Here is a 27,779-nt window from a genome sequence, read left to right as displayed (position 1 = left end):
ATTCATTCATTTATTCATTTTCTTTTTCGTCTTAGTCCGTTTATTAATCTGGGGTCGCCACAGTGGAATGAACCGCCAACTTATCCAGCATATGTTTTACGCAGCGAATGCCCTTACAGCTGCAACCCATCTCTGGGAAGAATCCATTGACACTCATACGGGCAATTTAGCCTACCCAATTCACTTGTACCGCATGTCTTTGGACTGTGGGGGAAACCCACATGAACATGGGGAGAACATGCAAACTCCACAAAGAAATGCCAACTGACCCATCCAAGGCTCGAACCAGCGACCTTCTTGCTGTTGGGCAACAGCACTAACTACCACCGTGCACTACCTAGCAGTACCTACAGCACTACCTACTACCACTACCACCGTGTCACCCTCAACAATATTTGATTATTAATTATTTGTACAGTAGAAGCTGTCTGGTGCCCTGTTTAAAAGGTGTTGCTTGTGTGTTATTTCTACATTAATTGGTGCACTCATTCAAGGCTAAAATATCAATATTAATATCAATACCAAAATATTGGTGATAACATTTAATAAATTCAATTATCACGACACAACATTGATGTAAAGTTTGTCTCTTTAAAAAAAAATGTGACTCTTTTAGCTTGATTCTCTTAGAAGACTAATTTAGTAATTGTGATCGGTTTGTGTGTTGGTAAGTTTGTATTTGTTTGTTTTTACATTTCTTCTTTCATTACAAAAATAGTTAATATATAATACAGTTATTACTTAACATTTTAGTCAACCTTTATTTGAACAACTGAGCTCAGAACCAAGCAAACACAAAAAAACTAATTAAATAAATAAATGCAAAGTCTTAACATTAAGACACTTTGGTCTAGGGATGCACTGATCCCGATACTTGGATCGGATATCGATTCGATGCCGCATATTTTAGCTGTGTCTGTGATGCATAAAGTGCCTAATTCACCCATCCGGCTGCGTAACGCATTCACTTATGCGCCGCTCTGTAAAATTATTCTCACAATAAGTTTCTGTTCTCTCATCCTTCGACTGAGTTTATTCTCCCGAGGGGAATACTTTAAGTGCATTCTACAAATACTTTGTAAAGCCTGGCTCATTGTGATCAAAGTAGTTGATTAAATTAATAAAAGTAAAACTGACGGGCGCAATAGGAATTAATTGGATAGATTACATTATCAGAAAGTAAAGAGCTCTTCATACGAATAGCCCACTAAATCACCCTCTGGAAGTGAATTTTTCATTCATTCATTTTCATTTTGGCTCAGTCCCTTTATTCATCAGGGGTCGACACACTATTTCAGCATATGTTTTACGCAGTGGTTGTCCTTCCAGCCACAAGCCAGTGCTGGGAAACACCCATACACACACAATCACACACTACAACCAATTTAGCTTATTCAATTCCCCTATAGCGCATGGGTTTGGGAAACCAGAGCACCCAGAAGAAACCCACGCCAACACGGGAAGAACATGCAAACTCCACACTGAAATGCCGGCTGACCCAGTTTGGACTTGAACTAGCGACCTTCTTGCTGTGAGGCCACAGTGCTAAGAGGCCACCATGACACTCAAGGTGAATTTTTTCCGTAACTATTTAATCCACATACTGTATTCCACAGAGCCACAGATGCATTCAGGTTACAGTTGTTTTCTTCTTGCTTGTTCTAAACAGGCAGGAGCAAAATAGTCATCCAGTTTGGGTGGTTGCTGTGAAATTATCAAACTCTCACTTCAGCTAGTGTTCTCATTCAAAGCAAACCGCAGTGTTCATTTGTCAGCGCTTCTAGCTTGTGGCCATGAGGCCGATAGGCATTGCTCCAGGTAAGCACACAGAGAGCGGTTAGTCACACGGGCATCCTCTAGGCTGTCTGACAGCGCTGATGGAGAGCCACAGATTTAGTCTTAGCCAAATAGGGCTTTAGTGAATTCCCACTGTTCTCCTCTGAAAGCCCTGAGCCCTGCTCCGGTGATTAGTCCACTTCCTTCAGAGCGGGACACAGTGACAGCGATGAGTCCATCATGGATTGACCCTGGTTCAGCTGATGTCAACACACACAGCCCAACGGAGCTGTTGAGAGTCGCAGTGCTGCCAAAGGTGTCGCAGGTATTTATGGGGACGTCCGGAGTGGAACAAAGGTGTGCTGCTACTATCTGTTTTTAGACATAGTGTGAAACGGTTTGCATTATGCAATGACGAACATCTCAAACTGTAACGTAGTAAAGTATGACATTAGTGTGCAGTTTAACTAGTGCCTATTTCAAAGTCCTGTGAATTTTTATAGACGTGTTAGTCTGTTAGTCTTAAGGATATCGATAAGCTAGTGTGCTCCAAAAAAGTGGGTAGCGCTGTCGCCTCACAGCAAGAAAGTCGCTGGTTCGAGCCCCGGCTATAGGTCTGTTGGCATTGCTATGTGGAGTTTGCATGTTCTCCACGTGGGTTTCCTCCGGGTGCTCCGGTTCCCCCACAGTCCAAACACATGTGCTATCGGTGACCTGGATGGACTAAATTGGCCGTAGTGTATGTGTGGGTGTGAATGCAAGAGTGTATAAGTGTTCCCCGGTGAAGGGTTGTGGCTCAAGGACATCCGCTGCGTAAAACACATGCTGGATAACTTGCCAAAAAATCCAAAAAAAAAATAAACCTCCTAAAGTTTGTAGTTTGTCACAAATTACTTGTGGACAATTGTGGAATCAACATTTTTTTGACGTCACACTTCAATTTCTTATTAAATCTTCTGACCAATCAAATGCTCTTCAGTATCTGACATGCATCCAGCGGGCAGCTAGCTCTCTGCAACTCTCACATGGTCTCCCACTGAAGCCAAGTTGGGCTGCGGCCGGTCAGTACCTGGATGCAAAACCAATGGGAAAGCTAGGTTGCTGCCGGAAGTGGTGTTAGTGAGACCAGCAGGGGGTGCTCAAACTGCAGTCTATGTTAGTCCTAATACCCCAGTATAGTGAAGGAGAATCTATACTGACGTTACACCAAGGTCCTGACTCTTTGTGGTTGTATAAAAAAAACCTAAGAGGGTAGGGGTTTAACCCCAGCAACTATATGTTTGCCCTCTCTTCGTGTTTCAGTTGAGATTATGTCAAACATCAAATAAAACTGCACATTTCAATGCACTTCACAGGACCTTTAATCTAAAGCAACTTACAAAAGGGAATCAAATGAAAGAGTCAGCTACACTGTCAGCTATATTTGTTGTGTGGTGTCAGGAACACAATAAGGCAATCGCTTTGAGTTGACAAATCAAAGCTATTGTGACACAAAAGAAGCTGTTTTGTTTTTGTTTTCCCTGGGAAATACACACTCATTCAGTCACACAGACACACACACACTCATACATCCAATTTAGATCAAGCAACTTCTCTATAGCGCATGTGTTTGGACTGTAGATGAAACCGGACCACCTGGAGGAAACCCACGCCAACACGGGGAGAACATGCAAACTCCACACACAAACGCCAACTGGCCCATCTGGAACTCAAACCAGCAACCTTCTTGCTCACACTTTACAATAAGGTTCCATTAGTTATTGTTAGTCTATGCAATTACTGTAAACAAACAATGGAGGATGTTCATGAATGAAAATAAAGATAAAAAATAATTAAAATAAAGATGTTTATTGATAACTCACGTACTATAAAAAAAATTCTAGCTGCCTAAATTTTTTTTTTGTTGAATCAAGTCCATTTTTCTAGTTATCCCAACTTACATCAATCAAACTGACCAGAAACATTAAGTTAAAAAAATGTATTAATTCAGTTTAAACCTGATTAACTTATTAAAAATAATTTAAAGCAACATCAAAATATTTGTTGTCTTGACTTGTTTACAATGCACTGCATAAACAGCACAGCTCTGGTTTTTAATAATGCATTAGTAAATGTTGAATTATGATTAATAAATACATTAACCAACACTAATGCACATTTATTTAGATTTTTAACCAGATATCCTGTGTTATCTCACTGTATTAAGAATGCAACAAGACAACACACACACAAAGCTATGTTTAATACCCACTACAAAGAGTCAAGTATAATAAATGCATTAGGTTAAGCTATAGGGCTCTTAATTTTAATAATGGACAAGCAGTTCCTTATCTCCACAATTCCCTGAGTATATTATAACCATGTCATTCTGGCACATCTCCCAGAAGTCTCCTGCTTTGACATAGTGCATATTGGATGCTTAATTTATGGGCATATTTTAAAATATTCATATCCAAGCTTCAAATATTAACTCATTTATTCGGTCATATAGGCCACTGCCTGTACACTTTACAATAGAAAAATGATGCTGAATGAGTTATACTTTCTCCTCATACAGACATCAGCATTTGTTTTTAAGAATCTGAAGCTTTAAAGACAAGATTAAAGACTTGATTTACATACAAAACTGAATCATATCTTGATTCCATGCAAATAAAAGGATTATAATTTCTATTACACATTTCTCCTCCAGCTTGCTTTCTAATATTGTCTTGTAAAGCTGGCATTGTACTGTATATTACAGACGTATAGGGCTGTCTCTGACATTTATGATAGTTGCTGAAGCTGACTCATCATCTCTGAGGTATAGTGGATGCACAAATGCACATTAAGTTAAACGCAGTACTTGGATGCATGCCTTATAATAGTGCACATTTATCTGGCCTTTTAAATATCACTCCCCTTTTGGAATATAGATGTGAAAATGCTATACTGACTTAAATGGTTGTAATTGATGAATGCTTTGATCTCATTTTAAAGAAGACTTTCAGCGGGTTCTTGCTAAAATATCTGCTATAAAATCAAAGGCATATCATGTTACATATTTGAAGATATAACAAAAACAGACACCTGGCTTTAAAAAAAAGTACATCTGTCACAAAACAGACTGTTAAAGCTTTTTATTAAGGTGTTTATTAGTAATTAGAGAAAGAAATCTGAATATAAAATGATGTAGTCAATTTTCAAACTTGAAACTCTTAGCAGTTCCCACTAGGGGGAGGAGCTTGCTAATTGATTTCAATCTACTGTTTCCATTGTAATAATGAACTTCACATGATTACTGTAAGGTGATGGGGCACTGACAACGGAGTTCAGATCCAAATGCAGGATTTATTAACAAGATTGATTAGGCAAGCAACGAGCAACACGGGCAAACTGATGTATAAAGAAAATCCAGAGTCATGAACAGGCGGATGGTCAAAGGCAAGCAGCAGACAGGAATAAACAATAAAACAAAGCAAGGGTCAAACACGGGAGAACATATGTGTGACAGGTGTCAAATTACAGAGGACACCACAGCCCATGCATTTTGGTTTTGCCCTACTTTGTTTAATTTTTGGACAAACATTTTTAATTTATACTCCAAGGCCTATAATATTTCCCTCCAACCGGACGCAGAGCTTGCTATTTTTGGTGTTTCAGAACACTCCCTTACCCTTCAAAAACATCTACAACAAGCCCTTACTCTAGGCATGACTGTGGCCAAGCGGATAATACTAAAAAACTGGAAATGTCCTTTACCTCCTTCTTTTCGAACCTGGCTAATGGATATGGCCTCCGTTATCCACTTGGAAAGGCTCAGATTTATCAGGTCTGATTCCAACAAAAAATTCTTTGCTACCTGGGAATCCTTTCTTGGATACTTATACCTGAAACATGCTCTATCCAAATCCAGCACCCTTCATGAAAACTGACTGGCACACTACCTTATAGGACTTTTTGATGTCTAAATACTGTGTAACACTACATTTTGTAAACCGAATGTACGGCTGAACCCTGCACATGTACGGCAATTCATATATTTACTTTCAAAGTGTGTATATTTTGAGACAATATTATTTGTTTGTTTGTTGTTTTCTGTTGTACTTAAAAAACCTTAAAATAAAAGCATTAAAAAAAAAACACGGGAGAACAAAGCAAACAGAAACGCATCGTAATGTTCACAGTGCAGTTTAACAAGACTCAGCTAAACAAGTGTGTGTGTGTGCAAGTCCCTGTATTCAGTCTGTAGCGATCCTCCGGCTGTGTGTGCGTGTGTAATCAAACTGAAACAGGAACAGCTGTGTGCAAGGTGCATGACGGACCTTGTAGTCCATATACTGGTGGATTTGTAGTTCTTTAGCAAACTGTGTGTTTACTAGCAATCTGCAGGCGCTAGATCGCTGGTGATCATAACAATTATGAGTTTAGGCTTCGTTAGAAAAGTTTCTTTTTTTATTATTATTATTACAACACAACACTTTTTGTGATCCTGAATGAAGTATAAATGCATAAAATATGACCCACCTACTGATATTTCATGTTTTATGTCTTGTTTTAAATGAAAGTGAATACATTTAATGAAACATGAATTGTCCAGGGCAGCACAGTGGCTCGGTGATTATCACTGTGGCCTCACAGCAGGAAGGTTGCTAGTTCGAGTCCCGGATGGGCCAGTTGGCATTTCTGTGTGGAGTTTGCATGCTCTCCCCGTGTTGGTATGGGTTTCATTTGGTGCTCCGGTTTCCCCTACAGTCCAAACACAAGCGCTATAGGTGAGTTTGATTAACTAAATTGGCCGTGTATGTGTGTGTGTGTGTGTGTGTGTGTGTGTGTGTGCATGTGTGCATGTGTGTGTGTGTGTGTGTGTGTGTGTGTGTGTGTGTGTGTGTGTGTGTGTGTGTGAGAAGTGTTTCCTAGTGATGGGTTATAGCTTGAGCACTATCCGCTACGTAAAACATATGCTGGATAAGTTAATGGTTCGTTCCGCTGTGTTAGTCCTTGATAAATAAAGGGACTAAAGAAAATGAATGAATGAATGAATGAATGAATGAATGAATGAATGAATGAATGAATGAATGAATGAATGAATGAATTCATCCAAACCATAGTATGTTGAAAAGAGTATGCCAAAAATACACAGATGTGCCCATGATAGATTGCATGTTGGACATGAAGTTGATTAGAACTACAAACACAAGTGTAAACAAACTACAAATATGGCGGACTTGCGAGACCAAGAGAGAATGACTGTTGAACAATATCTAGCCAACTGGAACATATTTAGGTAGCACTTTACAATAATGTTCATTAGTTAATGTATTTACTAACATGAACTAATGATGAACAACATTTTTACAGCATTTATTAATCATAACTGAACATTTACTAATGCATTATTAACATCCAAGTCCATGCATGTTAACATTAGTTAATGCACCATGAGTTAACATGAACTAACAATGAACTACTGTATTTTCATTAACTAATGTTTATTAACATGAATAAATACTGTAGTAAATGTATTGTTCATTATTTGTTCATTTTAAGTAAATGCATTAATTAACATTAACTAATGAACCTTATTGTAAAGTGTGACCCATATTTAAACCACGTTTTCTGGGTTATATTTTAACAACAATGTGAACTTAAACAAACATCTGTGATTCAGATCATCAGCTCATTACCAGACTGAAAGACTGTATTTGTAATGAGTGAGATAGACAAAGGAGACATCTAAAACATGCAGTGTTGGTGTTCCTCCAGGAACATAATTGACAAACAATGCTTCAAGGCAATGTTTCCCAACCCTGTTCCTGGAGGCACATCAACAGACCATATTTTGGATGATTTGGCATGTGATGCTATCATGTTAATATGTAGCAAAATCTCTGAGGAATATTTCCAGTACCTTGTTGAATCTCTGCCATACCTGTCAACATTGGGATGTGAAAATAAGGGATATGCCCACCATGATAAGGGACCCCCTTACATTAAACAAGAGGTGTCACTTAAAAAATGCACACATCTAACGTTATAATGAAAGCATTCGACTGCTTTCCTTACTTTTTATGCTCATTTAAGACAAAATTAGTTGTGTTTGGAAAAAAAAACCTACCAAGATCGACATCCTTATATGTTATTATTATTAATTATGTATGTATGTCTGTTTAAACACGCACCCAAAAGCCAGACTTTCTCTCCGCCTCAAAAAGCAAACAGCCTCTGTTTATCACTATGGAGCGCATCAGCTGACAGTCATGCACCATTATATGACTGTTTTGGAGATTGTATAGGATGGGTGACGGCACCTGTAATCAAAAGAAAAGGGAATCACGCCATCTTTAATATTTATTCATACGTGTTTTCATTCCTAAACAAAGCGAAAGCACAGAAGACTCACGTTTTAGAGAAAGGGGCGACCCCTGGTGTTTCGGCGGTATGGGTTGCATATAGGGAGACTCATTCAAAAAATACGGGAGAACTACGGGAAAATACCTTTACGGGATGATAGCGGGATAGAACAGTAAAATACGGGAGAATCCCGGGAAAAACGGGAGGGTTGACAGGTATGATCTCTGCCACAAAGGATTAAGGCAGTTCTGCCTGTACTATTAAGGTGTACCTAATAAAGTGGCCGGTGAGTGTATATACTGTATTTCGGCATGACTTTGTTATTCCAGCTCAAACTACTTTAGATCTGAGCATATTGTGGTGAAATCTCTGCAATGCTTGACCTCCTGTGGTTTATCGCTTCACCAGCTCTCTCTCCATCAAGCTGCATGATTTGCAGAATCGTTCGTGTCTATTTCACAAACGGCACAGGATGAATAAACCCCAAAAGTGTAATACATAGTGTTAGAGGTTTGTTCAAATCACTAGCCCTCAGTATGAGCAACATCAGCGGTGATACTTCACTTAGCACTAACACTGCTAATTAAAAATATAAGTCAGCTGAAATAGAGTGTTTAATTATATACTGCTGCTGCTGCTGCTGCTGCTTCGGTTGCTTTTGCAATTCTCTCTGCTCAAAAGTCTTCACTCCAGCAGACAGAGACGTGTCAAAATCTGTCATCAGTCTCCACTTTGAAAACTGATGGCTGTGTTTTGCAGTTCACGCAGTCAAGAGATTTAAAATTATCAAGTGAGTTATGAAAGACAGCTCACATCACACGCTTTTATTTCAGTGTTAGATCCCTATAGGTTATTTTTTATGTAACAAATAAAAAAAACTACTTTTTTAACCCAAACATAATATATCTTGCCTATCTGTAACACTTAAAATATTGTCAGTCAGTTGCTTTAATGTGTCTGGTTACTAGGGTGTTTGTTTGCTGAGCAACTTTACAGCAAATGTGTTTAGATGGCACTGTTCATGCACTGAATAGTCTTTAAACAATACTAGTGTGTTTTCTGGTTGTTAGGGTGTTGCTAAGGTATTGTTGATATTAACCAGGGTATTATTTGACCGTTACAACAGTGTTCAGAGTGGGTTTGTTACGTGATTGTTATTTTGTATTGTGAGCTACTAGGCTGTTATGCAAAGTGGCTGCTAAACAATTAATTTAGTGTTTAAGTGGTTTCTACTGGAGGTAGTTACCGGGATGCTTGGTAGTATGATTTCTAAATTAAAAAGAAAAGAGTTTTCTGCTCACCAAGGCTTCATTTTTTACATCTTTATAGGTTATTTTTTTTGTAACAAATAAAACATCAACATTTTTTTAACCCAAACATAGTATAGTTTGCCTGCTAATTTGCTAAACAATTAATAGGGTGTTTAAGTGGTTTCTAGAGAGTTGTATAATAAAATGAAATAAAAATATTAAATAATAATAACAATAAAAATAATAATATGTTGTTGTTTTTTTTTATTAATATCATTGGCGTAACAGTTATGATGCATCTTTTTTGGTTGGTTGGTTGGTTGGTTGGTTCCGACCGACCAACCAGTCAGTCAGCCAGCCAGCCAGCCAGTTAGTTAGTTAGTTAGTTAGTTAGTTAGTTAGTTAGTTAGTTAGTTAGTTAGTTAGTTAGTTAGTTAGTTAGTTAGTTTATTTATTAAATTAATTAAACTATTTATTTATTTATTCATTCATTTTAAAAAAATAATTAATTACTTTATTTATTTATTTATTTATTTATTTATTTATAATTTAATTACATTTTTTATTCATTCATTTATTAATAAATGAATGAATGAATGAATTTATTTATTCATTCATTCATTCATTCATTTATTTAAAAATATATTAATTAATTAATTATTTAATTAATAAATAAGCAAGGATTTTTTTTCTTTTTATAGCACAGTAAATATCTCCACTGCTGCTTTTAATCAAATCAAAGTATTCATTTCTTTACAAAAAGAAGGGGTGGATAAATTTACTGAGCTAAATACCATTGTACATACAAGATACAGTGCTCAGCATATATAAGTACACCCCTCACAAATCTCTCTTTTAAATTCATGTTTTTAATAGGAAGCTATACAATATTATATGTGCATGTGCATATACATTAGATTCCTCAGTACTAAAGCCAAATGTGGAGCTAATTTAACAAAATAAATTGCGATAATGGTTCAAAAAGTAGTACAGCCAAATTTTTATGTAACAGAAAAACATTAAAGACCATCCTAAAAAGAGGAATGAAAAAATGTAAAAAAATGTGTTGAAATTTTGTAGGTTGCTTTTTTTTTTTTTTTTTTGCAATATTTAGCTTGAATTTAATTGTATTATCTTTCAATTTCTAAATATGTTTGATGACTGAAATATTATTTTAAATGAATATATCTGTTTATTAAATCTGTTTTGCACCGAAATACATTGCCTATATTCACTGAGAAATGGATACAAAGAATCATTTTTAAAATGGGGCGTAATCAATTATGCAGAGCACTGTAAAAAAACTGTATGCAAATAAGAAATATTGTGAAATAGTATTACAATTTGAAACAACAGTAAAATATATATACAATTATTAGCCCCCCATTTATTTACCTTTTAAATATTTCCCAATGATGTTTAACAGAGCAAGGAAATTTTCACAGTATGTCTGATAATATTTGTTCTTCTTAAAAAAGTATTATTTGTTTTTATTTCAGCTAGAATAAAAGCTGTTTTATTTTTTTTTTTTACATTTTAAGGCCAACATTATTAGGCCCTTTAAGTTATTTATTTTTTCTATAGTCTACAGAACTATTTTATCATTATATAATAATTGTCTAATTACCCTAACCTGCCTAATTAACCAAGTTACAGTAAGCCTTTAAATGTCACTTTAAGCTGTATAGAAGTGTCTTGAAAAATATCTAGTCAAATTTTATGTGCTGTCATCATAGTAAATATAAAAAAAATCAGTTATTAGAGATGAGTTATTAAAACTATTGTGCTTTAAAAAAGTGTTTCAGAAATGAAAGAGAAAAAAAATCTTCCCTCCATGAAACTGAAATTGGGGTGGGGGGTGTAGGGGAGACAGTGGCTAATAATTCGGGGGGGGCTAATAGTTCTGACTTAAACTGTGTGTGTGTGTGTGTGTGTGTGTGTGTGTGTGTGTGTGTGTGTGTGTGTGTGTGTGTGTGTGTGTGTGTGTGTGTGTGTGTGCGTGTGTGTGTGTGTGTGTGTGTGTGTGTGTGTGTGTGTGTGTGTGTGTGTGTGCGCATACACACAGCTACACTTTCAGCATCATAACTGGCGTACTCAGCATTACTTGATCAGAAAATATGCATCATATTGTTCAGAATAAAACAAATAAGCAGGATATTTGTTCTTTCTTTTAGCACTGTAAACATCTCCACTGCTGCTTTTAATCAATGTAATGAATGCTTGTGGAATCAAAGTATTCAATTCTTTCCAAAAAGAGCGGTTTTGAAGTAGGCATGAACACCTGTGTCTGCACATCTGCTGATTTCTGTGTTGTGTGATTTGGCAGCTCTAAATGTCCTACAGTTTGGCTAATGATCTCTGTTATTTCTCGGAGGAATTGTCTGTGATTAAGACATGCATTTGTGGAACGTCGATGTCTTTCATCACGTTGCTGTTGCCGCCACTGTTTGAAAACAATGAGCCACTTGAGGCCGTGCGTTTCCCTACTTCACCTCTTAACCGCGATGAAAACATTTTAATTCTATTTGAATGATCTGCAGCTTTTGTCTTGTTCTGGCATGTTATAAATCCACAACCGAGCGGAGAACGAGGCCGGCACTTCGCTCTAATAACACCCTGCACCTTAATCATTCCTAATGGGCAAAATGAAAACAATAAGCGCCTCCATCTGAACAATAATTCCAATGACGCGCTCCATCTCTGACAGGAAAAAAGCCTTTGATAGTCTGTGTAAGACATGTTGGGTTTCATGGGCCAGTGCACTCTGATTAAAACATCTGTGCAGATTGCCAGAGCAATTTCACTGTGAAATCCCCGCAGAACATCAGCATTCGTCTTCAATTATTGTGCCGGCTGTAATTGCACATATTTCCATCTCTGATCACTTGCTTTCGAATGGGAAATGTGCAGCAGGGGCCAATAATCTTTGGAAAGAGTGAAGACAAGCAGCTGCTGAAATATCAAGATGGCGCATGAATGAATTGCATTTTTAATAGAGCGCCATCAATGACTTTTCAAAATAGAGTGGCTCGGATACATTAGAGGATATGAACTCATATTTCCTTCCACAGTTCATCTCCAAATGTAAATTGATTTAAAATGTAAAATGCAAAAGCAAAGTTTTATTATTATCCTAAAATACTCTGAACATAGTTTTAAAATCTCAATTTGAGCGGTGCGTAAAGTTGGCTCAAACATCAATGCATTTTACGTGTGTGAATTATGAATCATTTAATATTAAATAATATGCACTCACCGGCCACTTTATTAGGTACACCTGTCCAACTGCTCGTTAATGCAAATTTCTAATCAGCCAATCGCATGGCAGCAACTCAATGCATTTGGGCATGCAGGTCAAGATGATCTGCTGCAGTTCAAAGCGAGCATCAGAATGGGGAAGAAAGGTGTTTTAGGTGGCTTTGAATGTGGCATGGTTGTTGGTGTCATACGGGCTGGTCTGAGTTTTTTTAAAAACTGCTGATCTACTGGGATTTTCACGCACAACCATCTCTATGGTTTACAGAGAGTGGTCTGAAAAAGTGAAAATATCCAGTGAGCGGCAGTTCTGTGGGTGCAAATGCCTTGTTGATGCCAGAGGAGAATGGCCAGAACATCATCACACCATCACCATATATATAATTGTGGCTTTTACTAAAGTAAACTGGAGTGTTGAGCCTATTTGGATCATTAAGAACTTAAATGTCAATGAACACCTATACAATATAGTGGAATACTGCTAGTTTATAGGGTAATATGCAATCCATATTAGTTTGACATTTTTAAGTGTATTACTATAAATTATTACTTATTATATATATATATATATATATATATATATATATATATATATATATATATATATATATATATATATATATATATATATATATATATATATATATATATATATATATATATATTCCAGCGTTATGGATGTGGCATTTGCAGTAAAATCTCAAAACATAAATTGACAGAGGAAGTAAATGTTAAACTTATATTGAAACATCTCTTTAGATTTTTCAAAACATCTAGCCACAGTTGTGGGAGTTGTGGGAGCAGAAAATTATCAATTAGTAAACATTTTTTGTATTTTAAATGAGGGGAATTAACATGCGTTATGGATGTGAAAAAAAATTCAGCAAGTTTACAGTATACAACATACTTTGTAGAAATTCTGTGAATTAAACTGCACAACCCAAAAGAAACGATGCTAATCAAAAATGATAAGAGTTGTCTCACTATAGAACAAACATGATTGATTTTATTTGATTTTACATTTTTGCATTTATCAGGAAAAAGCTTTGTTATGGATGTGACATCTCTTTGTTATGGATGTGACAGGTGTGAAATTGCCACTTGCGTAACTTTGGTAAATCAAATATAATTGTTTGAAAACACTGACAGAGACATTTTGAGTATTTTTAAAGCACTGTAAAATACAGGCCTACACAAAAAAACTCAGAAATGGTTTTGCTATTTTGCCGAAAACTTAATTTTTGTCATGGAAAGGTTGACAATTGCATGGAATTGCTCATATATATATATATATATATGTATATATATATATATATATATATATATATATATATATATATATATATATATATATATATATATATATATATATATATATATATATATATATATATATATTTTTTTTTTTTTTTTTAATTTATTTATTTATTTATTTATTTATTTATTAAATTAATTAATTTATTTATTTATTCATTCATTTAAAAAAAAGTTTAATTAATTATTTTATTATAATTTAATTGATTTATTTATTTATTCATTCATTTATTAAAAAATATATTAATTATTTATTAATGAATATATTTTATTATATATATATATATATATATATATATATATATATATATATATATATATATATATTTATATATATATATATATATTTTATATATATATATATATATATATATATATATATATATATATATATATATATATATATATATTATAATTATTATAAATCCTTGCTTAATTAATTAATAAGCAAGGATTTTTCTTTTCTTTACAAAAAGAAGGGGTGGATAAATTTACTGAGCTAAATACCATTGTATATACAAGATACAGTGCTCAGCATATATAAGTACACCCCTCACAAATCTCTCTTTTAAATTCATGTTTTTAATAGGAAGCTATACAATATTATATGTGCATGTGCATATACATTAGATTACTCAGTACTAAAGCCAAATGTGGAGCTAATTTAACAAAATAAATTGCGATAATGGTTCAAAAAGTAGTACAGCCAAATTTTTATGTAACAGAAAAACATTAAAGACCATCCTAAAAAGAGGAATGAAAAAATGTAAAAAAATTTGTTGAAATTTTGTAGGTTGCTTTTTTTTTTTTTTTTTTTTGCAATATTTAGCTTGAATTTAATTGTATTATCTTTCAATTTCTAAATATGTTTGATGACTAAAATATTATTTTAAATGAATATATCTGTTTATTAAATCTGTTTTGCACCAAAATACATTGCCTATATTCACAGAGAAATGGATACAAAGAATCATTTTTAAAATGGGGTGTAATCAATTATGCAGAGCACTAAAAAAAAACTGTATGCAAATAAGGAATATTGTGAAATAGTATTACAATTTGAAACAACAGTAAAATATATATACAATTATTAGCCCCCAATTTATTTACTTTTTAAATATTTTCCAAATGATGTTTAACAGAGCAAGGAAATTTTCAAAGTATGTCTGATAATATTTTTTCTTCTTAAAAAATTTGTTTTATATATATATATATATATATGATCTGAAAATAATACATGTATTTGTTTATCTATTTTTTTATTTTTAAGTGTTTTCCCTTTTCTTCAACACACATAAGAACAAACCTGGAACTAATCTAACAATTAAACATCACAGATGTTGAAGAACACAGACCAAATATTAGTACAGTCAAATTAATATGTTGTGGAAAAATACTAATATTCTATTTTAATTAACAGGAAAAATCTAGAGACACATAAAAAATATGGATAAAACGTTGTTGAACTAGTCTAGTTTTTTACTTTCTTTCTCCATTGCACCAAACAATCATTCCAAATGTGCCTTAAGCACAAAGCACACTTCAAATATCCAACTGAGGTAACAGAGACATCATATAAAACTAACTATGATCCAGATTCAGGTCACATGTGATCAATACGCCCACACGCTCTATTAATTAACTTATGCAAACTGTCTTTTCCAGGATCTGTCCTCAGTCCACATGACAGACCCCGGCGGCCCTCCTTATTTCGTCCCCCCGCAGAGGTGAGTTGAGTTCTGGATTGTTTCCCCCTTTATCATCCTCTCCCAGATAAAAGAGGAGGCGATGTCACACCTCCCAGGGCTTTCATCACTTTCTTGCCAGCTAATAATGACTGCGGTGGCACCTCGGAGGTCGTTTGGCTGTTTTTTCTGCTGTCATTAGCCAGAGGACTGGCATCTCCTCCATACATTAACGTGTCCCAGATTCTCCATGTGTCGTGAGTCTAAGAAATCGAGTCTGAGATTGTGCCGCTGACAACACATTAAATCAGCAGGTGCCGAAGGTACATGAAGACAGTTTGGTGGAGAAGTTAGAGACACAAGAGGGGCTGTCCATTTGACCACAAGTGGACTTCAAGACTTATAGGCCTGATGCAATTATCATTACATCGATTTATTGCACAATACGTGAGCATGGTCATGCAATATACAGCTAAAGGCTATATTATTAGTCCTCCTCTGCAATGTTTGTTCTTTTTCTTATATTTTCCAAGGTTTTTTTTAATGGAGCAAGGACATTTTCACAGTATTGCCGATATTAGTTTTTACTCTGGAAGCAAGTTTTTTTTTTTTTTTTTTTTTTTTTGGTTGCAACTAATGCAGTTTTTATATACTTAAAACATATTAAAGTCAATATTATTATCCCCCTTATGAATTTTCTTCTCAATTGGCTAGAGAGCAAACCACTGTTGTCAATTGACTTGCCTTTACAGTAGTTAACCTAATTAACCTTGTCAAGCCATTAAATAGCATTTTAAGCTGAATACTTAACTACAAAAATACCGTCATCATTGCAAACCCAAGAAAATAATTGCTTAAAAATATGCAAAAATATATATAAATAATAACAAAATCACAGAACAGCTAATAATTTTCACTTATTTCACCAATTTAACTGTATATCGCCCAACATATTTGCATAAAAATTGAACATAAGCAAAAAGCAAAGCTCTGTGTGCTCTTTTGGAGTGTTCACATTTTCCTGAAAATCATTGATGGCTAGAAAAGTTTTAAAAGCTGCAGAGCACTTGCAAAATAGAGACACTCACAAATAATGCTAAGAATGTTCTGATTTTACTCTACATTGCTGATTTCAAGTTCTCTAAATATTGCATACGGCTGTACAAGGTGTATAAATGTGGATATTAGGTGTTATCATGTGTTATTATAGCTGGCATTTAAAGACGGACGGACGGACGGACGGACGGACGGACGGACGGACGGACGGACGGACGGACGGACGGACGGACGGACGGACGGACGGACGGACGGACGGACGGACGGACGGACGGACGGACGGACGGACGGACGGACGGACGGACGGACGGACGGACGGACAGACAGACAGACAGACAGACAGACAGACAGACAGACAGACAGATAGATAGATAGATAGATAGATAGATAGATAGATAGATAGATAGATAGATAGATGACCGGAGAGACAGACAGACAGACAGACAGACAGACAGACAGACAGACAGACAGACAGATAGACAGATAGATAGATAGATAGATAGATAGATAGATAGATAGATAGATAGATAGATAGATAGATAGATAGATAGATAGATAGATAGATAGATAGATAGATAGATAGATAGATAGATAGATAGATAGATAGATAGATAGATAGATGACCGGACAGATAGATAGATAGATAGATAGATAGATAGATAGATAGATAGATAGATAGATAGATAGATAGATAGATAGATAGATAGATAGATAGATAGATAGATAGATAGATAGATAGATAGATAGATAGATAGATAGATAGATAGATAGATAGATAGATAGATAGATAGATAGATAGATAGATAGATAGACAGATAGATAGATAGATAGATGACCGGACAGATAGATAGATAGATAGATAGATAGATAGATAGATAGATAGATAGATAGATAGATAGATAGATAGATAGATAGATAGATAGATAGATAGATAGATAGATAGATAGATAGATAGATAGATAGATAGATAGATAGACAAATGGACAGACAGATAGACAAATGGACAGACAGATAGATAGACAGACGGACAAATGGACAGACAGATAGATAAATGGACAGATGGACGGACGGATAGATGGATGGACAGATAGATAGAAGTAGTTTTTATATACAAGAGTTTTTCTCTGTTTATAATAGTCAATGATTTTGCACCTAAAATATTCATAATTTAGTTTATGGCTGTTTTCCACTCTTTCCCTGAGCCTTTACAAGCACGGCAGCACAAAAACCAATCCTCAGGTTGACGGGGATGATAATGCAATAACAGAAAGAGCAGGTTTTATGTATGCACTGCATATTGTTTTAAATACAACATTTTCTGGGTCATTCGGTTTGAGTCTCATTATAGGAATTAAATCAATAAATACATTTGCAGAGTTTACTTTAAAACAAAAAAACATTTTTATTTTTAGCAAGCCGTTAAATTTGAATATTATGCAAATCAGAAAACACTCCTACGCGGGATCATTTTCAGGCAGAGCAGACTGTCTGTAAGACAAAGTTACAGTGATTCCTGTTTTGTATTCCTTAAACTGTTCCCCCCAAATTAATCCGGTATTCCAGCAGCGTTACAACAACTCGCATTATTCTCCCAAGAGAGCTCCATGTCAAACATTTCTTCCCTTCCCAGAATTCCCCTTGTGTGTGTCCTCAAAAGTGGCGGCAACATTCTGTAGGCAGCTTGTTTTTCTCCTTGCAGTGCCCTAATGTCATGTAACTCACTGAGGCTTGACTGTCAGGGTCGGACTGGGAGCCGCGGCTGTGAAACTAGGCCGCCTGCCAGCCGTCTTTAACATGCACGCTTCCGGCAGCATTGCTTTCTAATGCGCCGACTGAACCTGGAAAGAGCGGCGTGTTTGCGAGGCTCTTCTCTCTCAGACCGGTTGTTATTTCTGAAGACAGCTCACATCGGCTAATGCAGTTTGAGGAAGTTCTGGCTGATAATTATGTTGATTAGGGCTGACTTGGCAGTAAACAAAGTTGTTGAGTTTCGAATCAAAGCCAAATATGTGCTGCCTAAAAAGCGGAGGTCAAAAGACTGCATTTGCTCGAATCCAATTTGGTTCCTAATCAGCTGTGTTTGGGTTTAATCATGTATTGAGAGTTTCAAGTGGAAAACAACTTTTTTTTTCATCAGATTGCTTGACAGTATAGAATTTATCTTATAAATACGCTCTCATTCAGAGCACAATATATACAACAGTGAAATAAAAACAACATCATTAGGGTGCTTTTCAAGATGCCATCTTCTGGACAGATTTGAAGAGAGCATTAAATGTTTCTTACACATTCTTAAAAAAATATTTGGTGTTAGTCGAATTGTGAAATATATTTAGTGACAATTTGGCCGTATTTATTTCATAATTTGTTGTGTGATTTAAATATTTTCTAATGTCTAAACTTTCCATTTCTGCTTGCTTATTTATTTAAACTTTTAAAAGTACTTAACTACTGTCATGTCACAATTCACCACTTACAGAAGATTCATTCATTCATTCATTACATTGTGAAATAACTCCCCAATCCTCATTCATTCATTCATTCATTTAATTAGTTGTGTAATAATTCACAAATTAACCAATATTCATTCCATCATTCATTCACTTATTTATTAGTTTAGTTGTGTAATAATTCACCAATTAACCAATATTCATTCATTCATTCATTCATTTATTCATTAATTGTATTAGGTGTGTAATAATTCACCAATGAGTTATTACACAACTGATATAATGAATGAATGAATGAATGAATGAAGTATTCATTAATTATATCAGTTGTGTAATAATTCACAAATTAACCAATATTCATTAATTCATTAATTTATTCACCCATCCATCCATCCATCCATGCATCCATGCATCCATGCATTCATTCATTTGTTCATTGTATTAGTTATGTAATAATTCACAAATTATACAATATTCATTCATTTATTCATTCATTCATTCATACATTCATACATTCATTATATCAGTTGTGTAATAAATCACCAATTTACCAATACCCATTCATTCATTCATTCATTCATTCATTCATCCAATTAGTTGTGTAATAAATCACCAATAACCCACTATTCATTCATTCATCCATCGATCCATCCATTCATTTTTTTAGTTGTGTAATAATTCACACATTAACCAATATTCATTCACTCATTCATTATTTTAGTTGTGTAATAATTCACCAATTAACCAATATTCATTCATTTATTCATTCATTCTATCAATTGTGTAATAATTCAGCAATATACCAATATTCATTCATTCATTCATTCATTCATTCATTTTATTACTTGTGTAATAATTTACCATTTTGCCCGTATTCACTCATTCATTTTATTAGTTGTGTAATAACCAATTCACCAATGTTCATTAACTCATTCTATTAGTTGCATAATATTTATCAATATTTATCCATCCATTCATTCATTCATTCTATTAGTTGTGTAATAATTCACTCATTGATATTCATGCATTCATTCAATTGTGTAATAATTTACAATTTAACCAATATTGATTCAATCATTAATTAAATCATTCATGTAATTAGTTGTATAATAATTCACCAATATTCATTTATTCATTTTATTAGTTGTGTAATAATTCACCAACAACCATTCATTCTATTAGTTGTGTAATAATTCAACAATATTCATTCATTCATTGTATTAGTCAGGTAATAATCCACCAATTTATCAATATTCATTTAGTTTGTTGTGTGATAATTAACCAATTCATCCATATTCATTCAGTTACTCATTCTTTTAGTCGTGTAATAATTCAATTCACCAATATTTATTCAATCATTCATTCCATTAGTTGTGTAATAATCCACCAACCAATATTCATTCATTCATTCATCCTATTAGTTGTGTATTAATTCACCAAGATCCATTTATTCATTCATTCTTTCATTCAAACTATTAGCTGTAAAACAATTGACCAATTGTTCAATATTTATTCATTCATTTACTCATTCTATCAGTCGTGTAACAATTCACCAATTCATCAATATGCATTGATTCCATTAGTTGTGTAATAATTCACCAATTCACCAATATTCATTCATTCATTTATTCTATTAGTTGTGTAATAATTCACCAACTCATTAATGTGCATTCATTCATTCATTCATACATTCATTCTTTCTTTTAGTGTAATAATTCACCAATTCATCAATATTCATTCATTCATTCCATTAGTTGTGTAATAATTCACCAGTTATCCAATATTTATGCTCTTATCTACTTTCTTACTTATTAATTATTAACACAAAGGAGAACTTTTCTCCCGAAGTTAAAATAAGATCTGAATCCAAGATTTTCAATGTGGTCTCTTGGACTCGCACTGTAAATCCCTGTTGAATTTAAATAAGCAATATCAGACGGCAGAGATAATGCATTATGTCAAAACAAGCAATTTAGACACATCACAGCCTCAGGGTTAGACCCATGAAACCAAATCTGACAATGTTTGTTCTCAAGTCCAGGTCTGCTTACTCAAAGCTGAAAACTGCTAAATATTTCATGATTTGACAGTCTGTTTTTCCCTGTATCGCGGAGATCTGGGATGAATATTAATAGCCTTCCTCAAACATAAACACGTCTGCTTGTTCCTATTTGATTCATAGATACTTACAAATTCAGAAAAATGATCCCCTTTACATGTCTAATGAGTGAAGTTCAGCGTAACCGTATTGAGAGAAAAAGTTTGGGTCAAGATTCGCCGCATGAAGCAAATATCAAGTGCTGCACGGCCTTCATATCATATTCAAACAACTTGATCGAGCCACGATTCATATCAAAAGATTCAAGTGCGAGCTTGTTGAGAATGCATGAACTGTTGAACAAACATGTTAAAAAAACAACTCATCCTGTCCACAATGATTTTGCCTATGAATAATACATCTATGCAACTTTTAAAGCAGACTGAGCTGTGGCATAAATGCAACATCTATACAGAAAATGAAACATGCTGCAACACTGCAATCAGGGTTATTATAACTAAAACTATTTAAAGATAGTCATTAATTGAAATTAAATAAATATTAGCTAAATTAAAAGAAAATGCACACTCACTGGCCACTTTATTAGGTACACCTCTCCAACTGCTTGTTAACACAAATGTCTAATAATCTGTTTGATCACAGCTACTCAATGCATTTAGGCATGCAGACATGGTCAAGATGATCTGCTACAGTTCAAACCAGGCATCAGAGTGGAGAGGAAAGGCTAATTAAGTGACTTTGAATGTGGCATGGTTGTTGGTGTCAGACAGGCTGGTCTGAGTATTTCAGAAACTGCTGATCAACTGGGATTTTCACACACAACCATCTCTAGAGTTTACAAAGTATGGTCTGAAAAAGAGAAAATATCCAGTGAGCAGCTGTTTTGTGGGTGCAAATGCCTTGTTGATGTCAGAGGTCAGAGGAGAATGGCCAGACTGGTTCCAGCTGATTGAAAGGCAACAGTAACTCAAATAAGCAATCAGTACAACCGAGGTCTGCAGAAGAGCATCTCTGAACACACAACACGACCAACCTTGAGGGGGATGGGCTACAGCAGCAGAAGATCACACCAGGGGCCGCTCCTGTCAGCTAAGAACAGGAAACTGAGGCTACAATTCACACAGACTCACCAAAACTGGACAATAGAAGATTGGAGAAACGTTGCCTGCTCTGATGAGTCTCCATTTCTGCTGCCACATTCAGATGGTTGGCTCAGAATTTGGCATCAACAACATGAAAGCATGGATCCATCCTGCCTTATATCAATAGTTCAGACTGGTGGTGGTGGTGTAATGGTGTGGGGGAGATTTTCTTTGTACACTTCGGGTAGATTAGTACCAATTGAGTATCGTGTCAACACCACAGCCTACCTGAGTATTGTTGCTGACCATGTCCATCCCTTTATGAGCACAGTGTCTCCATCTTCTGATGGCTACTTCCAGCAGGATAGTGCACCATGTCATAAAGCGTGAATCATCTCAGACTAGTTTCTTGAACATGACAATGAGTTCATTGTACTTAAATGGCCTCCACAGTCACCAGACTCAATCCAATAGAGCAATTTTAGGATGTGGTGGAACGGGAGATTCGCATCATGGATGTGCAGCCGACAAATCTGCAGCAACTGTGTGATGCTATCATGTCAATATGGACTAAAATCTCTGAGGAATATTTCCAGCACCTTGTTGAATCTCTGCCATGAATGATTAAGGCAGTTCTGAAGGCAAAAGAGGTCCAACTTGGTACTAGTAAGGTGTACCTAATAAAGTGTCCAGTCAGTGTAGTTATGTTAAGCATTTCATGTAGTTGCCAGAGCAACATTTCTTATATTTTTGAAATGTCTAAAACCATTAATAAAAACTGCAGATATTTAAAATCTCAAATGAAAAATATAAAAATATAAATGTTAAATAATCTACTGTAATAGTACATTAATGACACCAAAGAATAACACCGAATACATAACACATGCTGGCCCAGAAATGATAAAATAATTATTGGGAGTGAGCTATTGAGAACTATTACAAACTTGATCTTCATTGAAAGTAATTTGCATGAGAACGAGGGATCACATTTGCATGCAAATGGTTATTAAACCCCAAAGTGTAGCTATAAGCTGCTTAAATCATCTGGATTCAGTCAGATTCATTCAGTACAAATTGCGTTTTGTGCTTTCAGTGCATGTGGAGCTCGCATGAAGTCTGACTGGCATATTTTTGAAACAGTGACTGAGTATTTTGATTAATATATATATTAATTTAGCTTCTTAAATGTCCATACTGCAAAAAAAAAAAAGTGCATTAGTGGATTTGTGTGCTTTTGGGATACTTTTACAATGCATGTTCTGCTGGTAAATTCTGCTAAATCAACATCTGTGCTTCAGGCAAGATGAAATTTCTAAAGAAAAGTACATCAGATTAATTCAAAATGTTATTTTAATAGTGAACAAAGAGTTTGATTAAATTATGCAGCCTTTTATATGTCCATAATGGATGAAATGTTTATCCGATTGTTAATGCATTAGTGCTTTTGCGCTTTTAAGATACATTAGCAATGCATTTTCGGCCTTTTGACATCAGACAGTGCCATTCATTCTCACTGTATGATGCATTTTTCTGCATTGTGAGGATGAGTAAATCTTAAAAGAGCATTTATTTTTGAGCGAATTAATCTTCTGTTAGTTATCCGAGAATAATGGTAATGTTTCCAGTGCCATATGATTCCCCAGCAGGACGTCAGAAAGAACTCTGTGTATTTCATAGGGAGTCTTGTTTTCTCTTGCACTTATCTTGAGTTAATTATGGTCTCAGCACCCTCATTTTCTCCGCTGGGTCATCCGCTGAGCTGCGCTGGTCTGTGTTACAGGCATTAGCACTTTAAAATGCCAGAGGTGCTGTGCCTGCCCATCAGGGTTCTGCAGGACAGTGGATCCAGGCCTAGAATACAAAGTAGCTCAGCTATAGGAGGACGGCAACTTAAAGGCAATGCAAGTTTAAAACCATTCGGGCTGACTTTGCACCGCATGTATGCTTAACTCTTACATTAAAGCTTCAGGGGTGCAATGAAAGTGTATTAAGTTTGGTATTATTAAAGAAACACTCTTAACAGATTACAGTAAACAGTGCTAAATTCTCAGTTTTCTAGTTTTTCTATTTTTGTGCTGTGTTTCTACATTGTATTTGGTCATTTACGCTTCTCTTTATAGGATTGAGAAAGCCAACATACTGTTATGCTACTCTGTCCTTGAAAACAAACGTATCTCCTCCTAGGCCGTTCATGCCACAAGGCCCAAATGTGGTCAAAATGTGCCTTCTGCATACAAGATTGTTGCTATATCTCCTCATGCCTATAAGACTTATTGTTTTTTTAATAAAAAATGTTAAATATTAAATTTTTATAATCCGGGCATATAAAAAAATTATACAAGCCCCAAATTTGGCCAAAAGCTGTATTTAGATGCGTTAGATTTTGTTGCTATATCTTTAAGGTTTACCAGACTTATAGTTTTCCAATAAATAATTTTTAAGCATTATTTTTCTTATAATATGGCAAGCCATTTTTGACTTAAACTCCATATTTTTTACTGATATGGCAAGCCATTTTTGCATTTATCACTTTCACACTTATTAAGCGTTGTATTTTCAAAAAAATACGGCAAGCCATTTTTACATAATGTTCATTCCCTTAGTCTCTTTATTAATCAGGGTTAGCCACAACGGAATGAGCCGCCAACTTATCCAGCATTTGTTTTACACAGCGAACACCCTTCCAGCCGCAACCCAACACCAGGAATACATAATTTTCAGGTCCAGTTTTTGACACTCATAAAGACTGTCATAGAAACATCGGGGTTGATTAAGATCACTCATATTGCCAAGAAGCTTTGATGTATCATCACTAACCTGTCAAATGTCCCCATATCAATAAAACAGTATAACCTAGCAACCATTTAAAAATGGCAATATATTTTGCAATCTTACTGGCTACCTAAATTGCTAGTAATTTGCACTAAAATCTACAATATTTTTGCAGTGCAGTATTTTTATACTTTTCTTTGAAGGCATCAAGACATGTATGCCTTAATATAATGTAAATGATGCCTCTTTAACAAATATGCTGAAAAAATACAACACATTTACTGTATGTATTTAAAAAATCCACATTTACTCCAGTTTATTTTGGACAATGTGCGCTTTGGTCATGAATTAACTCCAGTTATTAAGTGTAATGTTTTCTCCAGTTATGATCGATGCAGCAGTGAAGATGTATGTTGACAAGCTTCAGCATGTTTATTGGCTACTCTCTTTACTTTGGCTTTTCTCAATGTAAATTGGACTCAGTGTTTCTTTTTAAATGTTATGGGTTAATATAAATTCCCCCATAACGGCAATAAAGATCACAATCTATTTGACTGGAAACTACAACCACAAATGGCACATGTGGCATAATAGGATCATTTTGTATCACTAGTTTTAGAGCATTTATATTTGAGAATCGATAGAGCACTAGAAGTGGAGCACCCAAATTATGCCCATGGTTCAAAATAAATATGTTGATTGCTAATGTAAATATCCTGTTTTTTTTCTGCACATTTCACAAAGAGACATCATTTACATTATATTAAGCCATACATGTATTGATACACAGTGGTTTCTGTAATAAAGAAATACCTTTACTTAATAGAATGCACACAATAGCACCGCATTCTGTCTTTGAACGTGCAGTGACTGACTGTTAATGACTTTTATTGTGGTTATTTTATTGGCTTTTTTTAACCAGTACTATTTAAGTTAATGAGTTACCTATGTAAAATGTCCAAAATTACTTTTTACTATTCACAAAAATAATTAAATCATATTATAAGGCACTTTTGGTTTTGGATTTAAGTCAAGTGCATTCAGCCCAGAATTATAATTTCATTCGTTCATTAATTTTCTTTTCGGCTTAGTCCCTTTATTATTCCGGGGTTGTCACAGCGGTATGAACCACTAACTTATCCAGCACGTTTTACCCAGCGGATGCCATTCCAGCTGCAACCCTGCAATCTGGGAAAAATCCATACACATTCACACTCATACACTACGGACAATTTAGCCTACCCAATTCACCTGTATTACATGTCTTTGGACTGTGGGGAAAACTAGAGCACCTGGAGAAAACCCACACGACCGCAGGGAGAACATGCAAACTCCATACAGAAACGCCAACTGACCCAGCCGAGGCTTGAACCAGCGACCATTCTTGCTGTGAGACGACAGCACCTCCAGCACCACTGCATTGCCAATTATCAATTCAGTCCATCCCTATTAAACACCCCAAATAAAACAGTCTAAACTCATTTTGGGCATGTGTTGTTGGTAGATAATATGCATCATTTCATCAGCTCTGCTTGTTAACAACTTCTTTTGCACTTCTGCATCTGTTTTTTCATCAGATTGCACATTGTCAGTAGACCATTTGCAAAACTTTTCACTCCCATCAACAGTTTTAGGATTGCAAACTCACACTAACTTAGCAAGTCTTGTTATCTTGTTATTTAGATACAGTGCTCAGCATAAATGAGGACACCCCTCACAGATATCTCTTTTAAATTCATATTTTCTACAGGATGCTTTACAATATTATATTTCTGCATATACAGTTGAAGTCAGAATTATTAGCCCCCCTTTAAATATCTTTTTCTTTATATATATATATATATATATATATATATATATATATATATATATATATATATATATATATATATATATATATATATATATATATTTCCCAAATGATGTTTAACAGAGGAATGAAATTTTCACGGTTTGTCTCATAATATTTTTTCTTCTGGTGAAAGTCTTATTTGTTTTATTTCGGATGGAATAAAAGCAGTTTTTAATTTTTTTAAACACCATTTTATAGACAAAATTATTAGCCCCTTTAAGCTATATATATTTATTTTGATAGTCTACAGAACAAACCACTGTTATACAATAACTTGCCTAATTCCCCTAACCTGCCTAGTTAACCTAATTATCCTAGTTAAACCTTTAAATGTCACTTTAAGCTGTATAGAAGTGTCTTGAAAAATATCTAGTCTAATATTATGTGCTGTCATTATAGCATAAAGAAAATAAATCAGTTATTAGAGCAGCGATACCTACTTGGTTTATACCCTTCTCGTATCAGCTGCAAAAATCCTGATCGGAGCATCACTACTAATAAGTTAACTTAATTTCTTCATGTTTTCTCAACACAAACCCATTGTGTGAAACCCATGATTTTGTACAGTGTAGTCAAGAACAAATATACAAAACCCAAACTGTGTCAGATGTGAACTCTGAATTACTGTATTTTGTCCAGCGTAAACAAGCCTCAGATCTGAAATGGGTTTGGAGCGGCACTATTTCATGATGTCATTTTTGATGGCATAATGTCATTCATCTCACTTTGCGGGGGGAATGTTCAGAATGAGCCCTATTTATGCTTTCTTTCAGTTAGGATCATGGTTAGGGGGTGGGGGGTGTTTGTTTACTCCATTAGATCTTTACTTTAGCCCACATGTGAACTCCTGACCTGCTCTGGATTTCCCAAAACACAGCAGCCCTTCAGGCTG

General features: G+C 34.9%; 1 long non-coding RNA gene across 3 annotated transcripts in view; it reads right to left on the bottom strand.

Annotated features, from left to right (window-relative positions):
* The window catches only part of LOC141384360 (uncharacterized), a 212,912-nt gene that overhangs the window by 141,948 nt on the left and 43,185 nt on the right, over positions 1-27,779 (bottom strand). The window contains exon 4 of one of the 3 annotated variants that reach the window (XR_015476093.1): positions 23,596-24,114. The exons of the other annotated variants lie outside the window; for them this stretch is intronic. This is a non-coding gene — a long non-coding RNA (uncharacterized LOC141384360). Of the gene's footprint in view, positions 1-23,595; positions 24,115-27,779 lie in introns of those variants that run through there. 3 annotated transcript variants of the gene reach the window in all.

The sequence above is a fragment of the Danio rerio genome, chromosome 1 (genome assembly GCF_052040795.2).
Source record: "Danio rerio strain M-AB ecotype USA chromosome 1, GRCz13ab, whole genome shotgun sequence".
NCBI lineage: Eukaryota > Metazoa > Chordata > Actinopteri > Cypriniformes > Danionidae > Danio > Danio rerio.
The sequence above is the reverse complement of the archived record's forward strand: the minus strand, read 5'-3'. Positions and strand labels throughout refer to the sequence as shown.